The sequence below is a fragment of the Gastrolobium bilobum genome, unplaced genomic scaffold, assembly GCF_033153095.1.
Source record: "Gastrolobium bilobum isolate Gb01-03AN ecotype WA unplaced genomic scaffold, APGP_CSIRO_Gbil_v1 utg9264, whole genome shotgun sequence".
In the NCBI taxonomy this organism is placed as follows: domain Eukaryota; kingdom Viridiplantae; phylum Streptophyta; class Magnoliopsida; order Fabales; family Fabaceae; genus Gastrolobium; species Gastrolobium bilobum.
The window spans coordinates 79,761-86,807 of record NW_026900029.1 but is presented as its reverse complement, the minus strand read 5'-3'; the positions used below and the strand labels follow the sequence as shown (position 1 = coordinate 86,807).

The 7,047-nt window shown below is 35.4% G+C and overlaps 1 long non-coding RNA gene across 1 annotated transcript; it reads left to right on the top strand.

Moving 5' to 3' along the window:
- The first annotated feature begins 1,710 nt into the window (after positions 1–1,710).
- LOC133294928 (uncharacterized) lies at positions 1,711–4,455 on the top strand. The gene is made up of 3 exons (XR_009749271.1): positions 1,711–2,789; positions 3,315–3,885; positions 3,979–4,455. It is a non-coding gene; the product is annotated as an uncharacterized LOC133294928 (long non-coding RNA).
- The last annotated feature ends 2,592 nt before the right edge of the window (positions 4,456–7,047 follow it).

Genomic DNA, 7,047 nt, shown 5'->3' with positions numbered 1-7,047 from the left:
TTGAGGTAGCAAAATGGGCTCGGCTCGGAGGGCCGATCCGCCCATGCTCACCAATACTTTTTTATATCTATTATTATGTTTATAGTCTAACTACAGAAAACATAGATAGATAATAATCGAGACGAAACTATAAGAATCATTTTTGTGGATAAATATAAAAAATAATTACATGCTGATATAAAATGCTGACTATTAGAGATGGCAAGCGCACCAACAGTTTTTTTTTATTCTTAAGTTTATTGTCTAATTATATAAAACATAGATAGATAGTAATCTAGAGGCAACTATAAGAAATTTTTTCTTGTGGATAAATATAAAAACCTATTACATGCCGGTATAAAATGCTGACAGATATATGTGGCAAAATGGGCTCGGCCCGACGGGCCGACCCTCCCCGCCCGCCAAACAGGAGTGTTAGCCCGGCCAACATATTTTTTCCTTATGTATACTGTCTAAGTATAGAAAACATATATAGATAGTAATCTAGACGCAACTATAAAAATCTTTTTTGTGGAGATATAAAAATCTATTACATGCTTATATGAAATGCTGATAGTTAAGGTGGTAAAATGAGGCCGGCCCACCCCGCCCGCCAACACTTTTTTTTTCTTATGTTTACCGCCAACACTTTTTTTTTCTTATGCTTATATGAAATGCTGACAGTTAAGGTGGTAAAATGGGTTCGGCCCGGAGGGTCGGCCCACCCCGTCCGTCAACACTTCTTTTTTTCTTATGTTTACTGTCTAAATATAGAAAACATAGATAGATAGTAATCTAGATGCAACTATAAGAAATTTTTTGTTGTTGATAGATATAAAAACCTATGACATGCTTATATAAAATGCTGACAGTTGGAAGTGGCAAAATGGACTTGGCCCGGAGGGTCGACCCGCCCATGCTCACCAACACTTTTTTATATTTATTATTATGTTTATTGTCTTACTACAGAAAACATAGATAGATAATAATCTAGACGCAACTATAAGAATCATTTTTGTGGATAAATATAAAAATATATTATATGCTGATATAAAATGCTGATATTTCTCAAGTAACAGGATTGCTTTTGTTTCTTCATGTTTATACCTCCACCATTGTACTATTCAGAGCTTGATAGCAAGATAAATGTGTTGATTTATCGGTGCGATGATTAACCAACGACGACGACAACAATTTCATTTTTTTTTCCTCCGGGCATCGCACAAGTAATTTACTAGTTGGGCCATAATTCTAATTGATTTGGGGCTTCTTGAATTGATGATTAGGCCATGTGTATTGAGTCAACCGTAAATACATTATAAATTTTTTATTAAATGAGTTTTTTTATACAAGTACACAATTCAAACCTTGATTCCAACTATCAATTTTAAGCCTATAAGCTCGTAGATTTATTTAGGGATTGTCTTTTCTCATGTTGCATAGGAGAAGAGCTATCTCCTACACACACATAGAAAAGAGAGATGAGAGAGAATAAGGAAGAGAAAAAAAATTTAAAATGAGTCCCACGTTTAAGTTGTTTCTAAAACATAAGATAACAATCTTATGTAACATAATATTATTATTTCGCATTCATTTATCACCGCTTACAGAGGACGGTATACAGAAGACAGAACATCTGTTCTGTGATTTTTGACATTTGTTCTATCATTTTAGAGCCGCGTGTGTTCGGTGTTGTCCACGTTCCATTAAAGAAATGAATCCTGTTACATCCAAATTTTAAAATATAAATATCACTGTTCGTTTTCAATCTTGACACCTATCTATTGCGTATATGTTTTTTTTTTTTTTAATTGCAGCCAGCATTAGCTGGGTATAACTGGAGGCTCAGCTCCAAATCAACCTCTTCAAATCCTCCAACTTAAAGGACGAAGGATGGTTGGTATGGAATATCGAGACTAGATCCATAGTAGGTGGTGACGGTGGCACTTCCATTAGATCCATAGAAACTCGAAGAAGAGCACTGAGAGATTATGCAGAGAAATTAGTGGTCTTTCATTCCAAAGCAGCCAAGGAAGCAACTTCATACGTGAAAGTGTCGCCACCGCTGCCTACTATGGATCTATTCCCGTAGTTAGATGTTTCATACCAACCGCGTACCCTTTGAAAAGATTGATTTGGAGCTGAGGATAGGAATCAAGTGAAGTGTCAACTACGACATTCGATTTATACCCAGCTTAGGTTTCTGTATGGCTTTGTGATTTTGAGATTCGTTTTTTAGTGTGGTAATTTTTTTTTTTCTTACAAAAAAAATACGGGCCGTACATATAGAAAATGTTATGTGTAGGAAATTTTGTATGGTCGCATGATAAATTCTTTAAGTATTTCATTAAGTATTTTTTGTTGGTTTATTTTTTTTATTCCTTGAGATGTGCTGTTGTATTTAAATAGCATGCAAGGATACCATATGGTATGATCGGAAAAATAATAAGTGCTTGAACTTCTCCTATCACTTTTGCAGCAACCTGTTAGCAATATTTGCATTAACCTTGAAAATATTTGTCAGAGGTTGAGCTTCCAATCATGGTCAAACAATATGGTATCCTTGCTGTGTTCTACATGTTCTGGATTTCTGCTGCTCTCCATTTGTTCAGCATATGATCTAAATGGAGAAAAAGGTGATCTGTGATCGTTGTTGTGTATACAGCATTCGTTACACACCACATATTGGAGGTGCCATCCTTTTTCACCTATTTGGGTGTTATTGGGCAACACAATTTTTCATAGCATGCTCATCAACAGTGATTGCTGGATTTGTTGCATCTTATTATTGGACCCGTGGTGAAGCATCTGTAAGTCAAAAACGCTTTATTCATAAATGAAATGAAAAATACAATTCATAGATTTATTTTTTCCATAATTCACAGGATTCAGTAAGGTGGTGTTTGGTTAGGAATTTTTTGAGAGGATATCTATGTTTTTCAAGTATGGCTTTTAGAAATATCATGTTTGTTTCAATGTTTTTCACCAAAAATCCATCTATCTAATTCTCTGGATTTATGAGAAAGATAGATATCCGCACTGGTGAGATTTTTTGGAAAATCGGTTATTTAGCTTTTAATGCACTGTTGATTTCATAAAGTTAACTAATTTTTCTAGTAAAATTTTTCTCCACTAAATAATTTTTTTTTATATTTTTTTACCTATCTCACTTTATCTATCTTTCCAATTATTTTTCTATCTATCTCATTTTTCTACTATTCCAAAAAAATTTCGTGAAGACTAGTAAACTTTGATAAGATTGAATGATATGTATCCCAGCCTTTGCAGGGCCGTGGTTTTCTATTTGGCTCAGAAATTCATCTTTCTCAATGCAGCCATAAATTCCTTTTATTTCGGTCGTTTACTCCATGAAAGAGGCTTACGCGTTACAGTCTAGGTTCTGTGGCTCTTGGCTATCTGAGTGTGTCATTTGTGGAGTCAATCCGCTTTCTGCTTGAAGCTATACGCCGCAAACTGAGTCTCTCCAATCACGTGCCTGACAGCTGGATTGGCAAGGCTGCATACCAATCTTCTCAATGTTTTCTAAGGTGTATTGAATAGACCATCAAATTAGTGAAACCCAAATGCTTACATCATTGTAAAATTTTGTTAATCTGCGATAAATCAATTATGCAAGCAAAAAGTAAAACTCCAATGAGCAAAAGGAGGTCTGAAAAAGACAAACATCTCAAAATTCCACCTGCACTCTCAATTTTTATTTTTATTTTTCCTTTTCTTTAAGGAAATTAAAATTGGAAACAGAACAAATATTCTCTTGAGTATTCTGTAGCATTATGTATATTCTTGTTAATGGTTGAGCCGTTGAATTTGCTGGAAGCAGTGGCTAAGTGGCCACGGCTGTGTTTGATTTTGAAAGCATTTTTGCAGCAAAGAGAACTAAATGAGGTAGATTTTTTCTTAAATATGTTATATCTTTCTTACCTTTGTAATGATCTGGATTCCAGTCTGCCTAATTGAAGATTCTTATAATGAATGCAGGTATATTCTGGTGGGGTTGGTTCTTATGCCCTCCTTGCCATGCTGATGGCCATGTTGCGGGTTAGCGATTCTTAAATATGCTTTCAAAGTTCACTGTTTCCTCACTGGCCTTCACTATAAGGCTTTTCTATTCAAACATATGATCCACCTCTATATCAACGATTGAAATAAAATTCACTTTTTTTTTTCTTCTTTCTAATGCATTGTAATCTTTGGCATTGCATAAAACTCAAAAGCACTTCTTTTTGCCAATGACATGCTCTAAGTTTGTGACCATTACATGTCTCTTGTCCTCTGTTCAGTTTGTTTTAGTGGAGTTTTTAGTGGGTGTAGTTGGGGATAATATGGGTTGAATTGTCTCTTGTCCTCTGTTCAGTTTGTTTTAGTGGAGACTCGATGTCTGAATTCTTGAGCTTCTTTGGATTCTTTTTTTTTTTTCGTATCTATATGTTGGAGGATCTTTGATAATCTTCCCTTTGTCACTCGCTCTCTCTCTTTTAAGGTTGCAATCTTTTCCGCCCTTTGCTTGCTGTAAAAAAAATTAAATATTATTTTTTTAATAAATATTTATGAAAATACAGTCTATTTAAATGTGAATACAAATTTATAGCACTCAAACACGCTCCACAAAAGTAGGGCTGGCAATATGGGCCAGCCCGACCCGGCCCGCCACTAGCCCGCCCAAAATGGGCTGGCCCGCCCCGGCCCGTTTTGACAAAATGGGTTGAATTGAGTAACCCGGCCCGTTTTATGAGTGGGCTGGCGGGCTACGGGCCAGCCCGCCTAAAATAAAAAAATATAAAAGTAAAATACAAAAAATTAAATTCTGCATAAAATCACATAAAAAAATCTGCATAAAAGCATACAAAAATTTGCATAAAATCCTAATGTTCTTATGAAACCAAGAAGATCAGTGTTTAATAATCTGCATATAAATATGCATCTTTCAATCCAAAAATAATAATAAAAAAATAAAATCATATCAGGATAAAATAGAGTAACAAAACAAGTAACAAAGTGTTGTATGAGCAGTCCACAACAATTCAAAAAAGCCACTTGCATGCAGAGAAATCTACGATACGGAGCTACATAACAATTGGGTAATCTAAAAAAAAAAAAAAAGGACTTGGCGGGCTAGCCCGCCCCGTGGCGGGCTGACCCAAATGGGCTGGCGGGTTTGGCGGGCTGGTGGGTTGAAAAACTCAACCCAGCCCGCCCTATTTGGCAGGCGGGGCGGGCCAGCCCGGCGGGCTCAGCCCATTTTGCCGGCCCTACACAAAAGGTGTGACTTGATGGTGAAAGACACACCCCACAGGGGGCATCTTTAAGGAGAAAGACATGTCCCATTTGATCGTAAAATTTTAGAAGGTCATAACTGTTGATCAGGTATCCGAATTAGATAATTTTTTTTTATTCAAAACAACTTTTTGAGATCTATGCAATGAGGTCTCATTAAAGGGGATTTGGTCAATTATTTTTCAAAATTTTAAATATTTTATCGTAAAACTTCAGAAGGCTATAATTCTGATCTCGGTGCCCGAATCAGATTTTTTTTTTTTCGTATAACTTTTCGATATTAACATGTTGGCAAGTTCTCATAGAGGACTTGGTCAATTTTTTTTTTTCAAAAATTGCTTCCTAGTGCTCCGCTTTGCATATTTTATATCTGAGTGTGAACGATGTTATTTAAATTGAAGTTTTTTATTCTATAAATATAATTTCAATTTGCAATAATGGTACCATAATCATAAGGATCTTTACTAGGAATGTTTATAATCATGACAGTGGTTTTTTCTTTATTAATCTGGTTTAAACTTTCTTATAGTATCATTATTGTAAATTCAAATTTTTTTGTGAGAGAAAAATATGCCAAATGATGTGTCATTGTGTAGATCTCGAAAAGTTATGTGAAATTAATTTTTTTTTTTACCTAATTCGGACACCCGAGTTAAAAGTTATAAACTTTCAAAGTTTTATAGTCAAATTATTGACTCTTTGTGTCACGTGTCACCATTTGGGGTGTCTCTCTCCTAAAACACGCCGCCCGGCGTGTGTCTCTCCACAGGTCACGTCTCTATGTTTGAGTGTTATAAATTTGTATTTACATTTGAAATGACTACGTTTTCATAATTTTATATTAAAAAACAATATATTAATTTTTTTCCCCTTTGTTTGGTCCCTCTACTTTTCAGAGGCAATGATTGTTTTGAATCACTATTTTCATTTCCAAAGCCATGGTCCATAGTCCATACATTTTCGGAGAAATTGCTGTGCTGAATATTTGGTGAAGAAATAGATTAAAATTTGGAATCAAAGATATTTGCCTACCAAAATTCTAAGAAAGATAATTGGTAGGGGAGAACGGGAGATTTACCCAAGCAGCTGCAGTTGAATATTGTCTTATAAGTCTCTGTCTTAGTCCATTTTCTATTTATTATTTTAACAGACCCTGTCTTGCTGGAGCGTAAAGGGGGATTTTCGGATGGTCAAGCACACGCTACCACGGAGTGCAGAGCCTAGCACACGCTCTCCAACAAAGAAGAGAAAATCTGCATCAAAGGAGAATTCTAGCAAGAAGCTTAAGGATAATGGGGATTTTCGGATGGTCAAGCATGAAGACAATGACTCTAGGAAAGAGAACGGTATAAAGAAGAAAAATTGGAGAAAACCAGTGACACCAACGGTCCTATTCAATAGGCCAGGGTCTATGTGCTGAGTTTTCTTACGGATAAAATGCTAGGGGATTGTAATTTGATCAGTGGTTCAAAAGTGCAGGAACAAATGCAGCACAATTGTAAAGGAAAATTTGGAGACGAATGTTTCACTTGACCCAAGGTGTTTTACCATGATTTGTTAAATTTCTTTACACATTAATCTTAGAGTAAATATTCTTTTTAGTACTCAGCAAATTTTACGATACCCGCTTTAGTTTCTGGCAAATAAAAAAGGTTATTCGTGATTTTTAAGAAATTAAAAAAAAAAAATAGACCCATTTAGTTGAAATCATAGTCTCTCACAAATTCAAAAAAGACCCACATTAGTTCCTCGAAAGGACTAAAATGGGTTCAC